General features: G+C 40.6%; 1 protein-coding gene across 3 annotated transcripts in view; it reads left to right on the top strand.

The window, feature by feature from the left end:
* FOXA2 (forkhead box A2) overlaps positions 1 to 25,804 on the top strand; it is a 75,468-nt gene that overhangs the window by 44,704 nt on the left and 4,960 nt on the right. For 2 of the 3 annotated variants that reach the window (XM_081952512.1, XM_081952510.1), the window contains exons 3-4: positions 7,698 to 7,832; positions 12,352 to 12,431. The gene's annotated coding sequence lies outside the window, so the exon portion shown is untranslated. Of the gene's footprint in view, positions 1 to 7,697; positions 9,040 to 12,351; positions 12,432 to 25,804 lie in introns of those variants that run through there. The other variant, XM_081952511.1, reaches the window with a different exon arrangement.

Below are 25,804 nucleotides of genomic sequence, written 5' to 3'. Positions count from 1 at the left end.
ACCTACTGTATTTCTCTCTGTCTCTCTATCCCTCTATCTACCTACCTACTTTCACTCTCTCTCCCTCCCTCCCTATCTACTGTATTTATCTATCTATCTATCTATCTATCTATCTATCTATCTATCTATCTATCTATCTATCTATCTATCTATCTCTATATCTATCTAATCATCTATCTATCTATATATATATCCCTTTATCTACCTACCTAACTACTCTCTCTCTCTCTTTCCCTACCTATCTACTGTATTTTTCTCTCTCTCTATCTCTTTCTCTCTCTCTCTCTCTCTCTCCCTCTATCTACCTACCTACTTTTTTAAAAAATTGCCTCTTCAAAACCTTGGTATGTCTTATACTCCAGTGTGTCTTATACTCTGAAAAATACGGTACTTAGATCTGGCCTGCAGGGCCACCCTGGAAACAGTGAAGGACTGGCGCATGGTGCTTTTGCCAGCGAAAACAGAGCTCAGGAGGGCCGCGTGCATCCCTCCTGAACTTTGTTTTTGCTGGTAGAGGGTTGCAGGAGCCTGTGGCAGCTGAAAACAGAGCTTGGGAGCCCATTTCTGTGAACCACCTCGGGACACCACAGGCAACCCCGACACGAGTAACATCGAGCTGGCCACATTCACCCTGGTCATGTTCATCCTGGCCCCTCGAGGTCAAACACAACCCTGATGTGGCCCTCAATGAAATCTAGTTTGACAATCCTGACCTAGAGGGAAGCAAAGTTATAGTCAGAAGCCCATATGGATTTGTCAAAAACAGATTATGCTAGACAAATCTTACTGCATTCTTTGACAATGTGACAAAATAAGTGGACCAGCAAAATGCTGTGGATGTAATTTACTTGGATTTTAGTAAGGCATTTGATAAAGTAGACCACGACCTACTACTTGATAGGAGAAAAATGCGGGTTAGACAGCATCACTGCCTGATGGATTTGTAATTGGCTGACCAAGCACATTCAACATGTAGGAATCCCTTAAAGGAATTGTATTTACACGGAGATAAGTATGTAGTGCAATATTCCAAGGCTCTGTTTAGCCCAAGGTCTCTTCAATGATTTAGGTGAGAGAATAGAAGGGGAATTCATCAAATTTGCAGATGACACTCTAGAACAGTGTTTCTCAAACTTGGCGACTTTAAGTCCTGTGGACTTCAACTCCCAGAATCCCCCAGCCAGCATAGCTGGCTGGGGAATTCTGGGAGTTGAAGTCCACAGGACTTAAAGTCGCCAAGTTTGAGAAACACTGCTCTAGAAGATAGGCTCAATATCCAGATGGATCTAGATAGACTTGAACATTGGGCTCTATCTAACAAAATGAAATTCAGTGGTGAGAAAAGTAAAGTTCTATATTTAGGCAGGAACAACCAAATGTACAGGTATAGAATACAATTGTGCCTGGCTCAATAGTCGTAACTGTGAGAAGAATTTTGAAATCCTAGTGGACAATGAGTTAAATATGAGTCAGCAGTATGTTGGCACCTGCCAAAAAGCCAATGCAGTTCTAGGCTGCATTAGCAGAGGAATAGAATCAAGATCACATGAATTATTAATACTGCTTTATAATGCATTGGTAAGACCACACTTGGAATATTGTATCTCGTTTTGGTCACCACAATATGAAAAGATATTGAGACTCTGGAAAGAGTTCAGAGAAGAGCAACAAAAATGATCAGGGGACTGGGGGGCTAAAACATGAAGAATGGCTGCAGGAATTGGGTATGTCTAGTTTAAAGAAAAGAAGGAATAGGAGTGAGTGACACGATAGCACTGTTCCAGTATTTAAGGGGCTGCCACAAAGAAGAGGAGGTCAGTCTTCTCGAAAACAGCTGCAGGCGGAACAAGAAGCAATGGAGGAAAACTAGTCAAAGAGAAAACCAACTCAGAATTAAGGAGAAATTTCCTGACAGAACAATTGATCAGAGGAACGGTTTGACTTCAAAAGTTGTTGCTCCATCACTGGCTGCTTTAAGAAGAAATTGGACAACCATTTGTCTGAAATGATGAGAGTCTCCTGCTTGAGTAGGGGTTTGGACTAGAAGACCTCCAAGGTGCCTTTCTAGTTTTATTCTGTTATCCTTCACAGAGCTTGTAGAGACCATTACATTAAAGCTTAATTCACAGTACTCCAGAACTGTCAAACTCTCATGCTAGACACAAGGTACATATTCGTACAATTGACATCTTCATGAGGAACAGATGCCTTCAAGAATATTTCCCTCAGCTCTTCCATCATATTATAGTAAGACAAGCTTTGCTTTGTTGGGAACAAAAGCGTAAATGGACTCTAGGATGACAAAAAGAAGAGAATATTATTAAAGGCTATAATCTACAAGAAGCTGAAAAGGTTCAGCCTATATATCTTGGCTTGCATTTTCCACAGCTAAATATTATTTGGAAAGAAATGGGAAGGACACACATCACTGTATCTATTTTTATATAAGTACATTTAAAAAATAAACACAACCCAAAGGGCAGCTATTATCCACACTTGTGATTTTTACCTGGGTCAATATCTAGTATAGGATTATATTCTGAGAAAAAAGTCCCATATCAATGGTGATATATGTGAATAGGCATTTACAGAAACAGAATAATTGAATCACATCAAGGTAACTTTGTTTTAATAAGAAAGAGACGGATAGCAATGTCTGAGAAGTATTTGATTTTTAAAAATAATATATTTACCATTGGGCTTCTGATGGCTCTGAGGCTGAACAGAACGTATGGAATGATGTGCTGTGTAAGAACAGAACTCTCTGTCTTGGGCTTGTCTGCTAATACTCATCTGTGCAAATGCTGCCATTGTAAGGTGATGAACCTGCTTAAGTGAAACAATCTCATTTCTCCTGTTTCCACTGCATGGAAACATATCTAATTTTTTGAAAGTGTCCAAGAATGGATATGGAGATTCTCAGTCATCCAGGTCATGGTTGTCCAAAGGTGGTTTTTTTTTTCAAGAGGCAACTGGACTTCCTTGTTTTTCTTTGAAGACATTTCACTTTTCATCCAAGAAGCTTCTTCAGCTCTAACTGAATGGTGGAGAATGGAAGGATGGATATTCCTTGCAGACAGCTGGTCATTTCCATTCTTTTTAGAGAGTTGTTGGAAAAGTGGTTTGGAGGCTTCTTGGAACTGCTGAAAGGGCTGTGTTGTGGAGCTGTGCTTTCTGCAGCATGTTTTCTGCCTGGGTTTCTTCACTGTTGAACACAGGCACAGGCTGTTGGGGATGAGTCTGTGTTTTCTGCATCTCAAACTGAAGTGCAAATGGTTCCCGTAGTCTGCAATTTTGGGGGAAATTCATTCTTACTCCTGCACCATTTAAAGGGTGTTCATCCCAAAGAGCATAGCTAAATGTCGGTGGAGATTTTCAGTCACCCAGGTCATGGTTCTTACAAAGGTGCTTTTTTCAAGAGGCAACTGGACTTTTTTGTTTTTCTTCAAAGATGTTTCACTTCTCATCCAAGATGTTTCTTCAGCTCTAACTGGATGGTGGGGAATGGAAGGATTTATATTCCTGTCATTTGCATTCTTTTAGAGCAGGGGTCACAAACTGGATTTCTTTTTGGCCGGCAGAGTGCTGCAGGAGGCCTTGGAGGCTGAAAACGGGCCACATGCTCCTCCCCACAGCCTGTTTTGGCTGGCAGAGGCCGATCCTTTGATATTTCCAGGCCAGACCCACGCGCCGGGTTTAAGCACCCTATTTTAGAGAGTTGTTGAGGATACTTGGCGGTTTGTCCAGAAAAATGGCAGACTACAGGAACCACTTGCACTTCAGTTTGAGATGTAGACAACAAAGACTCAACCCCAAGAAAGTTGCCTCTTGAAAAAAGCACCTTTGGGCCAAGAATAGAAACAATGCAATGTTTTTCTACCCTCTTGTTGTGTTTCGTTGCCATGCACTTTGTCTGCAATAGAAGGCAATATCCAACAATGTTAAGTGTGATTACGGTAAGTCTCAATATTTTCAGTGGCAATCTCCCTTTTTCCTTTCTTAACTGGATGAGTAAGTATGTTTGATATCTATAGTTTATATTTTATATAGCTTTCTTGCAAAGCCCAAATGCAGCACACTTCATATTGTTTTGCAATAAAATAAATTATAGGCAAAATTAAGCTGATATTTCCTTGGTTACTTATTAACCACAGTTCATTTAACAGAATCAATATTTCCAGCAAAGAAGTAAACATGGACCACATCACCCTATCTTTTTTTCTTTTACTTTTATAGCCTGATAGATAAATAATAAAATAAAATAATAAAATGCATAGTCTTGGAAACCAGTAGAGAATAAGAAACAGTGCCTGTTATCTCCAGGATATGCAAAGCACATTTTATTTTTCCTTTTATCTCTCCAATTTTATGTTGATCCCATACATATAGATTGATTTTGCACAGGTAGATAATGAAAAGTCAAGGGGGAAAATTTACACAACGGCACTCAGGATCTCAGCTTTCTATTGGTATATAAATTGGTTTATTATTTCATTCTCTTAAAGAGGGCCATTCACACCAGGGAGCACTTTAAAATATAGCATGTTTAAACATAAATCCATTTACCATTCATATCCCCTTTTTCCTTTGTTATTCCCACACCATTTGCAAAGTTAATTTTGCAAAGATATGTATGAGTAAATATAATCTTGCTTTTTCCTAACTTGCTCATTTCATCCCCTTGTTCCTACAGTTAGGGCTATAATATGGAATTTCTGAAATGATGACAGGGACAATTCCAAGCCCAGAACATGTCAATGTTTCTGTTTTTGTTTGATGATACCTTGTGAACTGTTCAGAATTCACCGTAAGTGATTTATATTTAGCCAATGTAACCTATAGTTAGGCTGGCAATTTGAGCAGAAAAAAGCAGCAGGGTATGTGAAAAGAAAAGTGAGGGGAGCGGGGGGGGGGGGGGTTAGGGGAAAAAGAATAAAAAGAGGAAACATTATTGATAAACATATTCTGGACATTTGGTGCACATTTTGACTGCTGCAGCTTAAAGCAATTAAATCACGATACTGACATTAACTCTCTAGTATGTTGACAGCTTGGAGCTGGAAGTAAAAATGCTAGTTCTCCAGGGAAAAGAGAAGGCTAGTTGGCTCTTTTTCTGGACTGTTTGCTTATAGGCCCAGAGAGCAATCTTCCTTGCAGAATGAAATGCAAGGACACAAACAATGTACCGGGGAGAGAATAGAAGATGGGAATGAACAGTTTGAACTATTTGCTCAGCAGAAGGGCAGCCACAATTGCTGGCCAATGGCTTTCCCATGCATCAGCCAGGGCTTCTTAGCCTCCTTTGTTGTGGTAGTTCTTCCTCCAGCCAGATAAGAACACAGCTGCAGCTATTCCAGCTAACTTGGGGTGTGGGTTTATTCACTAAAGCCTCCATTCATGTTTACTGTATTTATTTGCTGTCAAGGGTTCAGGCACATTTTTTGAAAAATAGATTTAGTATTTCCACATCCCATTCCCAGCTCTCAAGCCAAATTCTGTTGAAATTTTAAACACCCCACCAGGAATCTGCTATTTTGATGAACAGTTCCTTTTCTCAACACAATGGAAGAAGTCAGACTTAAATCACTTAAAGAATGTTCTACTCTTTAGGTTCAACTGATTTTAATAGCTTAGTACTGCACAATCTTCCCCCTTGTATTTACATAGATTTTGCTTTCTTGGGAATTATATCAATTCGTCATTGCATGTTTATTCAGAAATCAATTGTATCAGTGGTGTTTACAGCCAAATAAATATATTTAGCATTGAGAATGTAAAGCTTTATGTCATTTTTCAGTGCTGGAAGGGCAGTTCTGTATGTGGGTTAGAACACACAGGTATAATGATTCAAATATGTAAAAAATGATAGCATCAAATATGACAGGTTCTATATGTATATGTATAAAAGCCAATATTCACTAATAAAGAATATATATTATATTATCTGATTCATTCTGGAGTTCGAATATGATAAAATAATGCACATAGTTTGCTATGGGAAATTTGTGGTTTTTTTATTTATTGAAAACGAAGAATCATTGTTTACATAAATGTTGATTCCTTCTGAAACAGGCAGCACACCAGCAATAATACGTTACCTTACATATGCACTTCCATTTACTTTAGAATGATTGGTATATTTTACCTTTTAATTCTATGAGCCTTTGTATCACTATTACAAATTAAAAGCATTAAATACTTATGGTAGTGTTGTTAATGCAAAGCTTTATTTCTATATTTATAAATTAAGGACTGTTTTGACATTAAAAGTTAAAACAAGGGCACAATGAAAGCCTGAATATCATTCACAGGAAATGCAGTCATATGCAGTAGACATTTTGGTGAGTAACAATAAAAGCCAATAAAAAATAGGGCCTGAGCATCCTATTTGGGATGGAGGAATATTAATGAAAATAATGATCCATTGTGCAAAATGCACATTTTTGCTATTGCCTTTAATTAAATGAATTCCAGAAAGAGTTCTGTTAATGCTTACTGCAAGTGTACTTCCAAAAAGTTATTTAAATGCTTCTGAATCACTGATCTTAAAACTTTTTGCAGCTATATTTATTGCAAGATAGTACACTTATAGCATAAACAAAAATAGCACATTTCTGCTTCAGTTCCAAATGTTTATGTTTCTATGTATGTTTAAATTTTGTTTAAGTTTAAAAAACATGGTTTTTTTTTCCTCTAAAAACTTTGGTCAAAATATTAGTGTAAATGAAATGTAGCAATTACCTAATGTGAAAATACATATTGAAATGGGGGGGGGGGGGGATCAGCATCACAGAATGATTTGTTGTGATCATGTTGAACATGTCAGTAAAGGATCAGCCCCATAGGAAATACAAAGTTTACACAGTTTTTTTCCAGAGTGAAATTGCCCTAACCTCAGGGATTTTTCTTCTACTGGGTGGTCAGGAGGAAAGGCTGAAAGGCAAAAGGGCTCCTATTGTCTCAGCTGAATCCTAAGAGCTGACCTCACGTGCCTCTAAAAAGAAGAAAGCACCTGTTTATCTCCAGTTATCCCCTGCTTTGGTGAGCCTCCATGCTGCCACCACTAAGACAGAGCCTTCTGCTAGGGAAAAAGAAGTGTCCCTAAAAGTGTTTTGAAAAACTCTTCAGACTGGATCCAGTTACAGATCTGCACAACAATGCATGGAGATCTCAAGACTGACTTGGGGTGCTCATTTATAACACTGCTAGAAATGCTTAGCTCACCCACAGCAGGAAATGTGAATAAGAGCTATATAGAAGATCCAGATGCATAGGTGTGTGTGTGTGGTATAGTCACCTAATATTTCCTACCATATCAAAAGGCAACGGTGCACCATGCTCAATTGAAAATTTGATTCCAATCCTTTTTAGGCAGCTGCATACCAATATGGTATGAGGGAGGAAATGAGAGAAACTGAGCATGATAGTCTTTTAAATCAACAACAGTATTATGTGGAAGGCCATCATCAGCAACAAATATCAAATGAACTACTCTTCCTCATTTTTGTGACTCTGGGGAGATTATAAAAGCCAAAGTCCAATTTATCCAGAGGGCACCAGGTTAGGGAAGGCTGCATTGCTCTATTAATCCTGCTACCTCTCTTAAGCAACATGAACAATTCTTGGAGACATACCCTGAGATACTAAGCTTCCCCAAGCTATTCCCTAAGTTTCAACCATTTTCTGCCTCTTTCCAGATCTCCCTACGACTCAAGACCAGAAGAAATAAAGGCTCTCCTTATTGACAAAGGAGGGAAAGTGAGATATTTGTGAAGAAAGAACCTATCATCGAATAAAAGCTGAATGGAAAGGAACCATGGGAATACGAAAAAGTGTGGGAAGAGAAGGGCATGCACAAAGAAAGTGAAAGAGAGAATGGGGATGGAAATAAGTTGGAGAACAGGATAGAAAAATGGTTGTAAAAGTTTGTGTGGACAGGTTTGAAAGAGGGAGAGAAGAGAATGGAGTGCTTAGGCCAGGGCATATTGCACGTTTTTGAGAAATAAGTGAATTAGGCATATTTGGAAGGGAGGAAGGAAGGAAGGAAATGATTGCCTACTGAATAAATAAAAGCCACGGGATTAAAGCCAGAGGAGAGGAATAATGAAAGCATTGTGTGATTATGATGCGAGCTCCCTCCTTTTATATGGGCGTCATGACATCATAGTTTGATGAAAACTTCCAACCTTTTAATGTTTCTGAAGTAGAAAACAAGTGTGTCATTCCTACTGACTTGTGATTTTGATTCTGCCCATGTTGAGGTAGGACCTGTCTATCTTTAAGAAATCTAAAAGAATACAAAGATGGCCCTGAAGAAAATATTTTATTGAAGGAATGAGGAAGATTTCATGCCTGGAGTCTCTTGGTATACAGGGTGGGGACAGAATGCCTGCTAGGCATTGAAGAATTTGTTATTATACCCTACAACAGGGCTGTCAAACTCCGGGTCCGCAGGCCAGATGCGTTACACACTGGCCACACCCATGCCTGGTTTAGCAAAGGGGGAAAAAGTCCTGAAATGTCACGTGACGATATGAGTTTCACACCTCTGCCCTACAACAATAAAGTAGAATTACAATAGCTCTTGTGGAGTTAGTTTCCACATTTTATCTACCTTGTAGGGTTGACAGGTTGTAGCTCCTTGACTCTCCAAAGAAAATATTATGTCAGGGTTCCAAATAACATCCAAAATTAAATCAGATTCCAAGGCAAAGTATTGTTCAAAGTTCCAATTTATTAAGAGAGTCATGCTGGCACATCTGGGAAAACCCAAATCTGAAAGCTTCGTGGTTTTCCCCACCCAGTTGAAAGTTCAAGATCTTGCCCCCACACCCACAAGTCCATCACATGGTCCAATCTTCCACTGCCATGCTGGTGGTTCCACCCATCCAGTTCCGGTAAGGTGCAGAGGTACCAAGACAAAAGATGACCTTGGCAATCTAGAAAGAATTTTATTTTGGTTACATCATATCCTACTCCATACTATCCCCCTCCCATTCCCCCACTATAGAAACAGCATAGTAGATAGTGTGGCAGGCCAAAGATCCCAAAAGGAACCTGGCTGCAGGCCTGACTGGTAGCCTCTCAGAAAAAAAATGTTTCCTGAAAAGAGAATAATGTAGGGGTTAACATAACATAATTAATCACCTCCCCCCCCCCAAGGTACCCTTTGGCTTATCAGGAAACTTATCATGGAATTTTTTACTAACTTATCTGCTTTTAGGTTCCAGCTTTTCACCCAAGTAGCTTCAGACAAAGGGTACCCCTTCCATTGCACTAAATACTGTAAACGACCCCTATACAGCCTGGAGTCTAAGATTTTTTTCACCTCATAATGTGTTTCTCCTATCACTACAGGAGGAGGAGGAGGAGGGGTGGACAGTCTTATGCTGGACCCAATTACTGGCTTCAATAAGCTGCAATGAAATACTGGGTAAGTTTTACCTAGAATTCTGGGTAGACTGAGTTGAACTGTAACTGGGTTAATTATCTTCACTATTGGGAATGGACCTAGAAATTTTGGGCCAAATTTCTTGCTAGGCATTCTTAATCGTATGTATTTAGTAGATACGAAAACTTTGTCCCCCACATGGAAGGGGGGTTGGAGCGAGCGGTGTTGCTTGCTTCTTGTAGGCTTCTGCCACTTCCGCTAGAGTTTTTTTTCATATTTTCCCATCCTTTCTTTAGCATGTCCATCCATTCAGTCAGAGACATGGAGGAGGGAAGTTCTGTAGGCAGTTCAGGCATGGGAACAAATTCCATGCCACTGGTAATTTAGAAAGGAGTTAATCCAGTGCTGCTGTGGACCATGTTGTTGTACCCCACTTCAGCGAAGGGTAGCAAGTCCGACCAGCTGTCTTGCTGATAGTCCACATAACACCCGATGCATTGTTCCACCATTGAGCTTCACCGCTGCTCCGTTCGTGCTTGGATGAAACTCTGAGTCCTTGTGTGGATCCAAAGGACCTCAGGAACTCTCTCCAGATCTTGGCGGTGAACTGGACTTTGCGGTCTGAAATGATCCTCCTGGGCACTCTGTGCAGGTGATAAATGCGTTTCACAAACATTTTCGCTAATTTCTTTGTGGACAGCAATCCTGAGAAAGCGATGAAATGTGCCTGCTTGGAAAACAAATCAATAACTGTCCAGATTATTCTATTCCCGCTGCTGTCTGGGAGCTCGACGATGAAGTCCATTGCAATCTCTTCCCATGGTCGGCTATGGCTGGCCACCCATTGTAGTAGTCCAGGGGGCTTCCCTGGCTGTATTTTCATTGTCACACAAGTAGCACAGCTTTTTACGTAATCTTCCACTTCCGATTTCATCTTTGGCCACCAAAATTGGCACCTGGCGAGGTGGAGCATTTTTAGGAATCCAAAGTGGCCTCCCAGTTCCACATCATGGCTTCGCTGTAGAACTTCCAGCCTCAACCCCGCGGGGATGTAAAGTTTGGGTCCCTTCCAGGCTAAGCCATCTTTCATCATTAGGATGTCCTTGTTATTGTTGAACCACAGGTCTGCTGGGAGTGCCGATTTCATCGCTGTCATCAGCTTATCCTGGCTTCGGGTGGTGACTTGGGCTGCCTTTTGGTGGGAGGAAGAAAGGATGGGGTGAATCATGTCTTCCTTCTTACTTTCGTACTGCAGTTTTCTTGACAAGGCATCCACCAAGTTCTTCCCTGCAGGGATGTGCTTCAGTTCGAATTTGAACCTTTGGAAGTATTGTTCCCAGCAAACTTGCTTTGGGGACTGTCTTTGATGGGCTTTGAGAGTTTCAAGGTTTTTATGGTCAGTCCAGATCTTGAATGGCACATTCCCTCTTTCCAAGAAATGTCTCCAAGTGAGCAGGGACCACCTGATCGCAAATGCTTCTTTCTCCCAAATGGCCCACTTCCTTTCAGTAGTGGTGAGTTTTTTGGAGACATAAGCGCACAGCAAGAGGTGCCCTTCTTTATTCTTTTGCAGTAGCACTGCCGCTACCATTACATCACTGGCATCCGTCTGGATTATAAATTGTTGTTCTGGGTCGGGGTGTTGCAGTATGGGCTCTTAGGCAAAGAGCCGTTTTAATTTCTCAAAGGCTTTTTGACAGTCCGTTGTCCACTTTAGGGGTTGGTTTGCTTTTGGCTTTGTTGGGGAAGGTCCCGTTTTTAATAGTTCAGTCAATGGAAGGGCAATCTCCGTGAAAGCTGGAATGAATTGCCTGTAGAAATTGGCAAATCCAAGAAAGCTCTGTAGTTGTCTGAGAGTATTTGGAGGTTTCCAATCTAACACAGCTTTCACTTTTCCTGGATCCATTTTATTCCCTCTGGCTCCGACAGTATTTCTCCAGATGCCATAAATCTCCATGTTTCCTCCTCCGCAGCCCCCCTTACAGCTTTGGAATGTTTGCAGATTGTGTCAGCACAGAGAAGTGACCCGTTATCTGCTACAATTCCCATAGGCTCTATTTCCATCTTCGCTGATATTTTACGCTGTCCCGGGTCGGGTCAACTGTCGGGAGTCAGCACCCCAACTGCAGGGGTAGCTGGTGAAGTATTTTAAGGTAGATTCGGGTTAATGTCAGGGTTCCAAATAACATCCAAAATTAAATCAGATTTCAAGGCAAAGTATTGCTCAAAGTTCCAATTTATTAAGAGATTCATCTTGGCACATCTGGGAAAAGCCGAATCTGAAAGCTTCCTGGTTTTCCCCACCAGTTGAAAGTTCAAGATCTTGCCCCCACACCCACAAGTCCATCACATGGTCCAATCTTCCACTGCCATGCTGGCAATTCCACCCATCCAGTTCCGGTCAGGGGCAGAGGCACCAAGACAAAGGATGACCTTGGCAATCTAAAAGGAATTTTATTTTGGTTACATCATATCCTACTCCTTACTATCCCCCTCCCATTCCCCCACTATAGAAACAGCATAGAAGTGTGGCAGGCCAAAGATCCAAAAGGAATCTAGCTGCAGGCCTGGCATATGACCTTGTAGCCAATTGCTAACATTTGAAGAAATAGCTATTTAGTCCCCCAATGTTGTAATTTTTTTGATGTAAGATTTTTTTAAAAAATATCCTGGATATTTTCATCAATGTGACCTCTCATCTGTTTTAAAAAATTTTAATCTGCTGTTTTGTCTCTGTGATTGTGTTGTATTTTATCTGGCCTTGAATTGGAGGTCAGAGCCTCTGGTGTGATGGAAGAACTGCATACTGGTGCCTGCTGATGATTCTCATGAATGGATTCTCAGCCCCTTTGGAAGGACTGCTTCGGTTGATGTTGTCCTTGTTCTATGGGTACTCTACCCCAACATACATAAAAAGTGCACTAATGTTGGTATACTTTATTCTTTTCCACTTTATTCAGTGAAAAATAATGAGAAAAGGCCTGCAGTTACAAGTTGGAGAGGATATAGATGGGGACACAGTCACAGTGCATCTAACCAGGTAAGCAGAATTGCTCTGTTTGATAGATTGTCCTGAAATCCTAAGAGGCTAATAGTAAATATATTTTCTCTCTCGCAAAATCAAGGTAAGTTTGATATTATACACATTGCTGTTTTTTTAATGGAGGGAAAGCATTTCAAACTGAATCTGAAGTAAGCCAGTCTACTGATTTAAAAATGTTCTCACTGTCAGAAGATTTCTCCTTAGTTCTAGTTGGATCTCTCCTTGATAAGTTTCCATCCCGTGTTTCTTGTTCTGCCTTCTGGTGTTTTGGAGAATAGGCTGAATCCTTCTTCACTGAGACTGCCATCCATCCATATTGGAAAACTGTTATCATGTTACTCCTAGTTTTTTTCTCTTTGCTAGACTAGGCATACCCAGTTCTTGCAACTGTTCTTATATTTTAGTCTCCATTCCCCATATCATCTTTATTCCCTCTGCATTCTTTCTAGAGTCTCAACATTTGTTTTGTGATCAGAAATACTCAGGTTCAGATTCACACTAACCCAACCCATGGGAGTTGAGAGGGTAACTTTAAGTCAGTCACTATTTCTCAGCCCAATATACTTGGCATTCGTTTTTTGGTCATGGAGAAAAATTGAAAGAGAGAAAACCTATGGTATGCATACCAGGTTTTTGATGCTAGAGGACAATGTGGGACACATATCCACAGAATACAAATACCAAATAAATCTTTAATACATTGGTGTCTGTGTTTAGGTAGGTAACTAGATAGAGAACAATTCTGTGCAGATAGCATGGTTTCCCTTCTGTCCCCATTCTCTGTGCATTCTGCAGGAATGCAATAGGAGAGCTGTATTTGTATTTGCTTGAATAACATTATACTTCTAAATTTGGGAAGCACTGATCATTAATACTGATATCAAAGGCAGCAATTTTTGTTCTCTTTCTTCAATGCAATTTTTTAAAATGAAGATAATGGAAAATATCCATTGTGAAACACTTTGCCGTACATTCTGCAATTTAATTTTCTTTTGCTATTGAACAATTTGTACCTTCTTGAAACCATGACCTTCGGGCTTTGTAAAATGTGAGCAAGGAGTCTGCCCACGGAACTTCAAAGGCGAATCAAGTGCCTGCAAAGCAACAATGGGAAGCCATGACTTCCAAGGTGGCTCCTTAACCTTGCATTGCTCAATATGATTTTTGTTATTGTTGATGTGGCAACTGAATGGTGTTTGAAAAAGTAAATTTTGAATGCCCATGAAAGGTGACCTGCTTTGTGTTTCTGACTAGAACAGAGCTCCAAAGCAAAATGTTTGCCCAATAACTTAACCACAGGTTGTGTCTCCTATCTTCTTTTTTTATATAAAGTTTTTTTTTCATTTTTATAACATATAACTACATGTATACTATTACATAGCCAACATTGTATTGTATTATTAAATGTTTACATCAATTCGTCTTACCATCAACTCCCAAAAACAATTATTGGCTCTTCTTCTCTCTATACACCATATTTGTACCTTATCCATACTTTCTTCTCCCTATCTCCTCCCCCTCCCTATCTCCTTTCTTCCCTCTGTTATCCTTCCCTTCTCTACTTTTCCTTCCTCTCTCCTTCTCCTCTCTCCCCTTTCCACTCCTCATTTCTCTCTTCCCTCCCCCCCTTGCCCTCTCTCCTATCCCTCTCTTCTTCCCTTACTTCTCTCCTCTACTTCCCACTCTTCATCTCCTTTACTTGGTGTATTTCAGCTTCTGTGCAAACTCCATTTTATGTTGATGGTATTTCCTTTTCAATATACATATTTATTTTTAACATGTATTCTCCTTTTTAAAAAATATAACAAAAAAGTATACAGATATAGTCATTGTGCTTTTAATCTCCCCCCCCCCCCCGCCTAATTTTGGCCGAGATTTAGACCTGGTTACAATTCCCAGCTATTCTCATCATTATCTTTATATAATTATACATTTTTACATGCCCCCAATTTGTGGTTCTGTTTTTAAATCTCAATAGTTCCCCATTATAGGTATATTTCATGTTCCCTCTCCATTTTTCCATATACCTTGGATTAGATTACCCTTAATTGTCTATACATGGCAATCTTTGCTGTTCAATGTTCATTACAATTCCCTTAATCTATTATATAGAATAACAAGCGGTAATCATCTCACTTTATTCATCATCTTAAAAGTTCTACATATGTCCATGTTTCATATATTTTAACCCATGCTTCTATTGTCATGTTCAGTCAATTTGCAACTCAGTTTAATTATCATGTGTAAAAGTGAATCACAAACCTCTGCTTTACAACCTTCCCATATCAGTTTCATATTTATCCATATTCCATATATTTTAACCTTTGTTTAATTATCTTTCCATTATTATATTCAACCAATTAGCAACTCCATTTTATTGTCATATTTAGGAATAAAACCCTTATCTTAGCTTTATATTTTCCCATATAATTGTTTCTACTTGCCTGATTTTTTCCTAGTGAGTCTTTTGTCCCACTTCTCCTTTCCTGTCTTCTCCCTTTTCTTTGTCTTGACACATCCACTCTCTTCAATTTTCCCCAGGCCACCATCAAAAAGATATTTTATATTTCTCTTTGTTGGGGCATAATCTCCTACTTCAAATTTCCTTATGCCACTAACAACCTCAACCTCTTTTATCTGCTTTTTATTTCCTTTTGTTGGGACACCTCCGCTTTTTATAGTTTCCCCTATACCACTGCCAAAACCAATGCAGTTTTTTGTCTGCTTTTTATTTCCCTCCATTTCTACCCCTTTGTTGTCTTGCCCCCCTTCTTCTTTGAATTCCTCTTTAGATATTTGCTTCTCTGGGTTCAGAATTCTATTTAAGCTTGATTTTAATGATTTATGCATATTTTTTATAATTTCACATAGTTCTTCAAATTCCCAGTTTTCCATGATGTCCAGTTCCAAAGTTGCAGTTAGTTATACAGTTCTTATTTCAGAGTCCTGATCCCCCTTAAATTTATCTACCGTATTTTTTCGGAGTATAAGATGCACTGGAGTATAAGATGCACCAAGGTTTTGAAGAGGCAAATTAAAAAAAAGTAGGTAGGTAGATAGAGGGATAGAGAGGGAGAGAAAGAAAAAGAAATACAGTAGGTAGGTAGAGTAGGTAGATAGGTAGGTAGATAAAAGGATAGAGAGAAATAGAGATATAGATAGAGAAATACAGTAGGTAGGTAGGGAGAGAGAGTGTGTAGGTAGGCAGGGATAGGGATAGAGAGAGAGAAATAGATAGATAGATAGATAGATAGATAGATAGATAGATAGATAGATAGATAGAGAAATACAGTAGATAGGTAGGGGGAGAGAGAGTAGGTAGGTAGGTAGATAGAGGGATATATATATAGAGAGAAAAATACAGTAGGTAAGGAGAGAGAGAGAGTGTGTGTGTGTGTAGGTAGATAGGTAGAGAGATAGAGAGAGAGAAATAGAAAGAGAGAGAGAAATACAGTAGATAGGTGGGGGGAGAGGGAGAGTAGCTATGCAGGTAGGTATATAGAGGGATAGAGAGAGAGAGAGAAACACAGTAGGTAGGTAGGTAGCGAGAGAGTAGATAGGTAGGTAGATGTTTCCAGGTGTATTTATCCATGTGCTGGAGAAGGAAATTGCTGACAAACCTTAAGACTTTGTTTCTGCTGGCACAACACTTGATCAATGTAATTCTCATCAGTTAAAGAGCTTTCCAAAAGGGGGGGGGGAGTTTTTGCACTCGCAAAACTCCAAAAATGCTCCATTTTTTGCAAAAACGGGCCTTTTTTGTCAAAAAAATTGCATGCATAGCCTTATGGAGGCTTATAGAGTGCTGCTGTGGGCTGTGGGGGCAAAAAACAGCCCATTCTTTGCTCATTTCTGCCCTCCCCAGCCCACAGCAGCACTCTATAAGCCTCCATAAGGGTATGCACGGCCATTTTGGTGAAGGGGGCGGGGCTTCGGGAGGCAAAAAATGCTGTATTCGATGTATAAGACACACCCAGATTTTCAGCCTCTTTTTTGAGAAAAATGTGCGTCTTATACTCCGACTGCTGTGGGGAAGAGCGATGGAAGCCATCTTAGTCTTTTGTTCTTCTTTAATGTCCAGTTCCAAAATTGCAGTAAGTTATACAAGTGTTATTTCGGAATTCTGGTCCACCTTGTTTGTTTGTTTTGTTTGTTTTATTGGATTTATATGTCACCCTTCTCCCAAAGGACTCAGGGCGGCGTACAGCATTAAAAAACACATATTACAAAAGTTAAAAGGAAATTAAAAACAATCCAAAAAACAAACTCAATTAATATAACACTAACATTTTAAAAATTAGATAAAATTAACAGGCCCGGCCGGTTTGCTAGAAAAGCCAACTTTTTAGGGCGCGTCAGAAGGACCGGAGGTCAGGGATTATGCGAAGCTTCAGGGGCAGCTCATTCCAGAGGGAAGGCGCTCCCACAGAGAAAGCTCTCCCCCTGGGGGTCGCTAGCCGACACTGTTTGGCCAATGGCACCCTGAGGAGGCCAACTCTGTGGGATCACACTGGATGGTGGGAGGCTACTAGTGGCAGTAGATGGTCTTGCAGGTACCCTGGGCCTAAGCCATGGAGCACTTTAAAGGTCATAATTAGTACCTTGAATTGCACCCGGAAAACAACCGGCAACCAATGCAGGCCGCCGAAAAGGGTTGTAACATGGGAGCACCTAGGTACCCCCATGATAACCAGCGCGGTCGCATTCTGGACCAGCTGAAGCCTCCGGGTGCTCTTCAAGGGCAGCCCCATGTAGAGAGCATTGCAGTAGTCCAGGCGAGAAAGGACGAGGACATGAGTGACTGTGCATAGAGCATCCCGATTCAGGAAGGGGCGCAACTGATGTACCAGGCGAACCTGGTAAAAGCCCCCCCCTGGTCACGGCCGTCAGGTGATCTTCGAAACTAAGCCAGGAGGACTCCCAGATTGCGGGCCCTCTCTGAGGGGGCTAACATTTCTCCCCCTATCATCAAAGATGGAACAAGATGCACAAATCGGGATGACGGAAACCACAGCCACTCAGTCTTGGAGGGATTGAGCTTGAGCCTGTTCCTCCCCATCCAGATCCGCACAACCTCTAGGCATCAGGACATCACATCGAGGGCATCGCTTGGGTGGTTTGGGGTAGAGATGAAAAGTTGGGTATCATCAGCATATTGATGATACCATATCTCAAAACCACGGATGATCTCGCCCAGTGGTTTCATATATATGTTGAACAGGAGGGGTGAGAGAACCGACCCCTGGGGCACCCCACAAGTGACGTGCCTCAGGGTCGATCCCTGCCCTCCAGTCAACACGAACTGCGACCGATCCCACAGGTAGGAGGAGAACCACCGTAAAATGGTGCCCCCCACTCCCAACCCCCCCAGTCATCGCAGTAGGATACCATGGTCGATGGTATCAAAAGCCGCCAAGAGGTCTAATAGGACCAAGACAGAGGAGCAGCCCCTGTCCCAGGCCCCCAAGAGATCATCGACCAATGTGACCAATGCTATCTCCGTGCTGTACCCAGGCCTGAAACCCGACTGAAACAGATCCAGGTAGACAGCTTCATCCAGGTACTGGGGAATCTGACGTGCTACCACACTCTCGACAACCTTTGCTACAAAGCTAAGGTTGGAGACCAGACAATAGTTGGCTAAAGAAGCTGGGTCCAGGGATGGCTTCTTGAGGAGGGGCCTCACCACCACCCCCTTCAAGGCAGTGGGAAAGAACCCCTCTCTCAATGAAGCGTTGGTAATCGCCTGGAGCCAGCCTCGTGTCACCTCCCGGGAAGCCGAAACTAACCAAGAGGGACACGGGTCCAGCACACAAGTGGCAGCACTGAGTCTCCCCATAATCCTGTCCATGCCCTTGGGGGTCACAGGGTTAAACTCATCCCAGATTGTCTCCACAAGATTCATCCCCTTCGACTCGCCCAAATCTACCCAGTCAGAGTCCAAGCCTGTATGGATCTGAGCGATTGTATCCTGCAGATACTGAACAAATTCTTCAGCCCTACCCTGCAAGGGGTTTTTCCCAGTTCCTTGGTTAAGTAAGGAACGGGTCACCCTAAACAGGGTGGCTGGGCAGTTATCTGCAGATGTGATAAGAGCTGAAAAATGTTACCGTTTTGCCGCTTTTATCGCCACTAAGTAGGATGTAATATGAATTCTTACTAGTGTTCGATCAGATTTGGACCGGCTGGCCCTCCAACCACTCTCTAGGCTTCTTTTCCGGTGTTTCATCTCCTGGAGCTCCTCGATAAACCAGGGAGCCTTAAATTTGATTCAACTACTGTGAAACCAGAAGAGAAGCTGGGGCCATCTTAATCTTTTGCAGAGAAAAAAAAGGACGAAAGAGGGAAAAAAAACCCCTCGCATTTCCCAATTGACTCTGTTATTATTCTTTCCCCTGCCACCTTCCACAGCTGCTCAAAATATAACAAACTTGCAAACAGCCAGGTTCAGGTACATTTCTCTTTTGTCTCCTGCTTTTCCAAATTCTGATTTATGGCAGATGGTTAATTAAAACTTCCCGCACAGTCATGGTTAGGTTATCAGTTATCAGTGAGAAGGAGTGTTTTTTCCCCTTGATTTTGGGGAGTTGCTTCAAACGAAATAAATCCTTCGGAATGTTTGGTTTTTATTTCAAATCCAAAACCAAATTTAGAGTTTAAAATTTAGCGGGTTTGTCACTTCTCTGCTTTCTCCCTTTCTGTCCGAATTTGTTTCAAAAAAATAGCTTTTGGGGGGACTGGTGGGGGCCCCCTCCATTTTCCTTTTCTTTCTTTCTTTTGAGAAAATCCTGATCTGACCATCGATATTATTTATGCTCTCAAGATTACTTTGCCTTTTCCAGGTTTGATTTATGGCTTGGGTTAGATAAATTTTCTTACTGGTCTTTCATCTCTTCCTCACCCTCCTGTTCATTTGCTTTTGACTGGAAGTCAGCATCTTGTCAGCCATTTTGTAGGCTGCCATCCCCCTCGGATTCATAAGGCAAATTTCCGACCTGCAAGGACCCTTTGCCTCCTTCTGGGTCTGATGAGACGCTGCTCTTCTTCGCCCCCCTCCGGGGGGGGGGTCTGATCCAAAAAAGGACCCTCCAAATAGGTTTGTTAGACAGGGTTCATGTGAGGCTCTTCAGAACTCACATCCCCCACATCTGTCCAGCTGAAGAACTTCCTGTCACTCTCCCTTTCCTGTCTTCTGTGCAAATACTATAATGGTTTGACCACTGGGTGGTCATAAACCTGTCCTTTAAAGAATAGATTTAAAGACACTGATCCCTTTTCAAATATCCACAGCCAGCTTTGTAAACCAATGGAAATAAGTTCTTCTTTTGTTACTAAATTCTTATTACTTGTAGTACTAGTTCTATTCTATTTGGGCATATTTCAAATCAATGTGGAATATATACTTCAGCTATGTCTTTTCTGTTTTTGTGCATGGCTGAAAATGCTGCTGCTTCACAGTTTTCTTGTCCAATATGGCTGTTTTAATTAGTAGCATAAAGGTGTTTTTGCTGTCAGAAACATTTCTTCCAAAACATTTTTGATGGATGTTGAATTCCACAATTAATTTTCTCAAAAGGCCTGTCTTATTTTATAAACTCTGTCAATATTAAATTTTATTGCATTTTAATACTGTCTCTATAATGATTTTATTAGAATAGGAATAAACAAATGTATTTAATAGGGCTGAGCATCTAAATTCAAAGTGATGCTGCTTGCACATCTTTTCCCTTTTGAAATCCCTTTAAATTCAAAGGGATTTCAAAAGGGAAAAGATGTGCAAGCAGCAGCTGCTGATGACAACTTAAACCAAACTATATTTCACTGAATATTGAGTATGAGAAAATACATCCAACAGCAAATTTATGAAAATAGTTTTAGTCAAAACACTCTGTAGTTTAAAGCCTTGGGCAAATGTTGCAGTGGCTGCAATATTTCTGACATGGCATGTTGAGTGTATAGCTGCATATTATAGGCACTGTTTCCCTTTGAATCACAAGCACTGAACAGCATGAGTATTTTAATCTGCATCTGGATCTAGTACATCTCAGCAGAATGAGTGCGCTTCAGGTCCCCTCAATTAAACATTGTCCCCTTGTAGACTGAGAAAGTGGACATCTTCTATGATATCACACCCTCCAGAATAGCGTCTCCTTGCAGATGTGGAGAGCAACTTCTTTTCTGGGGTTCTGGAAAGGCCTGGCTCTGTTCCAAGGCCAAGGGTTAATGTGTTAATGGAGCCTGTAATGTTATTTTTTTACTGTTACAGTTGTTTTGTCAGGACTCTTATGTTTCTAATTGAATATTGGATGTTGTAAGCCACCCAGAGCCCAATAAATCATCTTCTTTATTTCCTCCCACCACCTCCCTCCCACCACCACCTTCCAAGTATGACTTGGAAAAGTATCATTTTTTTTCTCCCAAAATTCAGGATCTCACCTCCCACACTTATGATAACCTTACAAATGAAAAGGATTTATCATGTAGTAGAGTGAGTTTTTTTTACGCTGCTTTTGATTGACATAAACAAACACAAGCTTATGTATATCCTTTAGGTCATGCAAGGCATCGCCAGGGTATGGTAAAGAATTAAACTTACACACAAATGCAATTAAATATAAAAGAAATAATACTATATAACACTGGAAATCATTAGTCTGACTGTGCCATTTTTGGATTTCAAGTGCCAACATTATGAAATATGTTTTTAACATCTGTTAGAACTGTAGCAGGGTGGCATCCCACCATCAAAGACCCTCTTTATCCTATGTCAAATGTGGATCTATAGGATGGTACCAAGAGTATTGCCGGAAGACCACATGCAGCCCACATGTGGTGTCCAGAGCATCTTCCCCTCCTCTTCCTTTTTGGGGGTTTGGGGAAAGGATGCAAAGAATAGGGTTACGAGATTCTTTAGAGTTAATTCCCAAAAGGTGCATTCTGAGACAAGTCCGGGGGGGGGGGGGGGGACGGACGGGACGGGACTATTGCTTCAAAGATTTTCAGATAGGTATTGTGCTATGCCCCCCCCTATGTTCATACTTTTCTGAAGAGCCATTGCAATCCCTTAAAAGCTATGAACTTCCCGTTCTTACAAATTATGTTCAGAAAAATTGCACTTTTGAAGTACAACCCCTTAGCTTGATACAAAGGAATGTCTGAGCTGTCAGAAGTTGTTTACTCCTTTGTTATGGAAAACAACAATACCAGGAATGTCTCCAATGGTTATTGCAGTGGTTTGACAGCTCTACTGTATATGGAAGGTATTTTCTCAGATTTTCTGATTTAAAGTGATTTGGGGTTTATGGGTTAATACTAAACCTTTAACCTGGGCATTGTTAAATTAGTAGCCAATGTAGCCATTTAAAAATTGTATGTCTTTGGCAACTGTTAGGAGCATCTTACAGCTGCATTTTGCATTAACTTTAAGGACATGGTAGCTCACTTAAAGCAATTACATTCAAATTTCAAACTATTTACATTTTTTTAAAAAAATTATGCAATGTAGTATTTTTATTTGTAAACTGATAGGCTATAAAACATGCTAATTTTGCATGGTAGAGCCTATTTTTAACCATTAAACAGAATTTATTTCATTATCCACTCTAAACAGAATGATCTATAATATATATTTGAATGAGATATAACAACAGAACATAAATTATTTTCAGCAGTGGCCAAGTTCTAACTTTGTTAGACTATTGATGAAAATTCACTGAATGGAATGGGCTTTTATACAATACTACAAACAGACACTTATAATATTGGTGGCTGGCTTAGCAGATCCTAGTGCTCTGAAATCTTATGTTCTGTTTAAAGACTGGGTTTTTTAAATGTGCATTTTTTAAAATAGCAGATTTTGTAATACAGGTTTTTCTTACAATCAAGATAGTACTATGCAATCACAGATCACAGATTTATTCATCCCTTTCAACATGAAAACTATTTGACTACAACAAATCAGGTAAAAAGTCAGACATTTTAGAGAGACAAGACATCCACTAATTTCTTCAAATATGAAATTTCATTATGAAAAAGAAACCTATAAATATAAGTATCATTCTATACCTGTAAGGACCAATGTGTCTGCTTACATATACATGTATATTAATTAATTTTTCATCATTTTACTAAACACTTATTTCTTCTGATAAATGTGAATTAGCAGCATTGGGAACTGCAATTTGATTGCATACAAATATTATTTCTATACACTTGATCTGCTGGATAATTCACTCTTGTAAAGTACCTGATTTATACTTCAGAATGTTTGAAGGCTAGTTGCAAGAAAAATACTAAAGTGATCAGTGGCAGTTTATAACACAATTATAGGCATATCAAAAATAAATCTGATGATATAGGTATTTAGTTTTAAGTAGATATGTATATGAATAAATCTACTAGATTTGTTTTGACAGTATATATGTAGAGTGGATAAATAGTCAGGCAATATCTAATTAGATAGATGAATAGGTAGAACTTACTTCACATTCTGTTTAAGTACAGTAGCAGTATCAGGGAATTTCTGCTGTATTTGCTAAACATAGTTGAGATCAAGGAGTGAAGTGGCTTCACAGAAAATCTGTACAATTTAAGTCATATTAGAAGATGTGGGTACTTTTTCTGTGATGTTTGCTGAATAACAGGTCCTTTATCCATGCATGCCACCATGTGATTGAGGCTGCAATCCTATGCATATTTGCCTAATGGTAAATCTTAGTTAAACACAGTGGCAAAAGGCAAGTCTGTGGTGTGATTGATGGATCCATATATGAATCAGCCCCTAGAAAGGTTCCCTAAAGTACAGAATAATGGCTTCAGAATTTCTTTATTCTTTCCAACCTAACAGAATGTTGGAAATTATATAAAGACACTCAGGGTTCTATCAATCCATCACCAAGATAAATTTCTGAAAAGAAAACAAAAAAGAATATTTTTTTTTACAGAAGAAGCCAGGAAAAGGAAGACTGAGTTTACAAATGGTTGGATTTGCCCCCGGGGGGGGGGGGTTGTCTGTGGAAAAAAAAACTGCAGGGAAGAAAAACCCCAGTTGTATTCCTTTGAGAAATGTATTTGACAGCAGCTTCAAAGATTACTGACTTGTCTGTTCTAAGCCCCTCCCCTCCGTGATGAAGATCTAGGGTGGGGTTGTAGATAGGAAGGGTGGGAGAAAGAAAGGAAGGAAGGAAGGAAGGAAGAAAGGAAGCAGACTTTGCATGATTCTCCAAACGTTGTTCTCTACTGCTTTGTTCTCTACTGCTGTTCTAAAATTTGAACTCTAAACAAGAATGTCCCTCTTGTGATTTACCATATCAGGAGGGTAAATTTTCACTGAGGCTGCAGAAGAAAAGATTAACACCCACATACTGTATATATGTGTTATAATCCCAATTATGACTCCACCTTTCAGAAGACGTGACCTAAACAGCTTGCGGGTAAGATGTATATGCGCACCTACAGTGTCACGTACATATATCTTCTTCAACATCTTGCTGCAGAATTCTCCCCACGAATATGAACTAATTGTTGGTCGGTCAGTGTTGGACCAATTATACACAATGCTTGTCCATTGCATCGTTGAAACTCTGCTATCTTCTTGGCATCATCCTCGTCATCTGGATCCCAAGAAGTTACGTCTGGTGGATTCTGTACAGCAGTGACGTGCGGTGAGGTTTATGACTGGTGAGGCACTGACACAGTGCTGAGTTTCAAATATTTTTAGACTTGTGGACTTCAACTCCCAGAATTCCACAGCCAGGCATGCTCAGTTCCAATTTAAAGCGACAGCAATTGTTTTTCTCATTTGCTCCTTCTTTCTTTTTCTTTTTCTTCTCCTTCCCTCCTTCCTCCCTCTCTCCCTTCCTCCCCCTCTCTCAAACACACACACACACACACAAGTTGGATTGGACTATCTCTCCTACCCCTTCCCTCTTCACTCACTCTCAAACAAACCCCCCCACACACAAAAGTTGGATTGGATATCTTTTCCAGTGGCTTGAAAGTAGCTCCTCTGCCCCCCCCCCCATTCCCCTGCTGCCTTTCCCAAACACCTCCACCATTGCAAATGCAGCCTGCTGTCTGGGTGGGAAATGCCTGGAACACAATAAAGCCCACCCACCACCTCCTGCTGGCAGGCTGGGGTGAGAGGAGAAGCAGAGAAGCCGGACGGGAGCCGAGCCGAGCCTTCCAAAAGAAAGAGGCTGGGGGGAAGTGTGTGTACTACAGCATGGCTCTTTGCCTGGCTTCCTGCCTCCTCCTGTGGTCTCCTCAGTGCTCGCTTGTGCTCTCCCTCCCCAAGTGTAGTTTGATTGCAGGTGGAGCCACGTTGCCTTTTCAAACTTGTAATCAGTGAAGCTGGGCTAGATTTTTATATAGTTTTATCCAGCTGTGTGTGTGTGAGAGAGAAATGAATGGGGTCCTGGGGAGGAAGTCACTACACTTGGGGAGGGAGAGCACCAGTGAGGTTAAGCAGAGTCATCCACGGTGAGGCAGCAACTAGCTCAGCTTTTTCCTTTTACTTTTTTTTTTCATGATGAAAGTGGTGTGGCTGTGCCTCACTTGCCTCACCTGACTGCACGCCACTGCTGTACAGCATCCCATAATCCCTCAGTACGCAGGAATAGGCTGCATTTCATAGACCAGGAAACATAGTTTGTTCCATCCAACCGGGTTATTAGTGATAGACTTGCTGATGGGGCATGTGCCATCTTCTCCATGATAGTAAGAATCACAAACTAAACAGCTGTCTGTATATGATATTGCATATCGACACCAACTCTCTCTTAGCTACGTCTGGTACACTCTGGGCCCATAACCCGTATTAAGTAAGTAAGCTCCCCGTTAGGAGAGCGAGTGTGCAGAGAAGCGTAATGAGAGTGGTATGGAAGAACACGCACAAACCAGCATACAGGGACACCGAATAGTATAAATAATAGTAGTTTACTATGTGGAAATATAGAGGTATTCAGAGTTCAATTTAAAGTCCAAGTCATACACGGTTCAGTCAGTCAGTTATCAATGTTCTCAGATAAGGAATGATCCTTCGAACACAGTCCAGTATCAAATAATCAGTTTAGCACACAAAGCAGCTAACAGTAGCAAAAAAAACAGTAACTCACGATACATCCACTGATCAGCATCTAACAAACAGAGAGCTAACATTCTGGCTCCCTCTTATGGCTGCTTGAGGTAACAGCAACCAATCACATTACAGCAGTACTTAAAGAAACAGTACTACCATCCTGGTTTATATATTGCTAACCCAACTGTTACCTTACATTCCTAACACCTGCCTTCTTCAATGACTACTGCATATTATTACCATATCTGGTAGAATAACAGATACATGTAACCAAAAGTGGTACATTTAACAT

Source organism: Natrix helvetica (genome assembly GCF_964273705.1).
Source record: "Natrix helvetica genome assembly, chromosome: 4".
Taxonomy (NCBI): Eukaryota; Metazoa; Chordata; class Lepidosauria; order Squamata; family Natricidae; genus Natrix; species Natrix helvetica.
The sequence above is the reverse complement of the archived record's forward strand: the minus strand, read 5'-3'. Positions and strand labels throughout refer to the sequence as shown.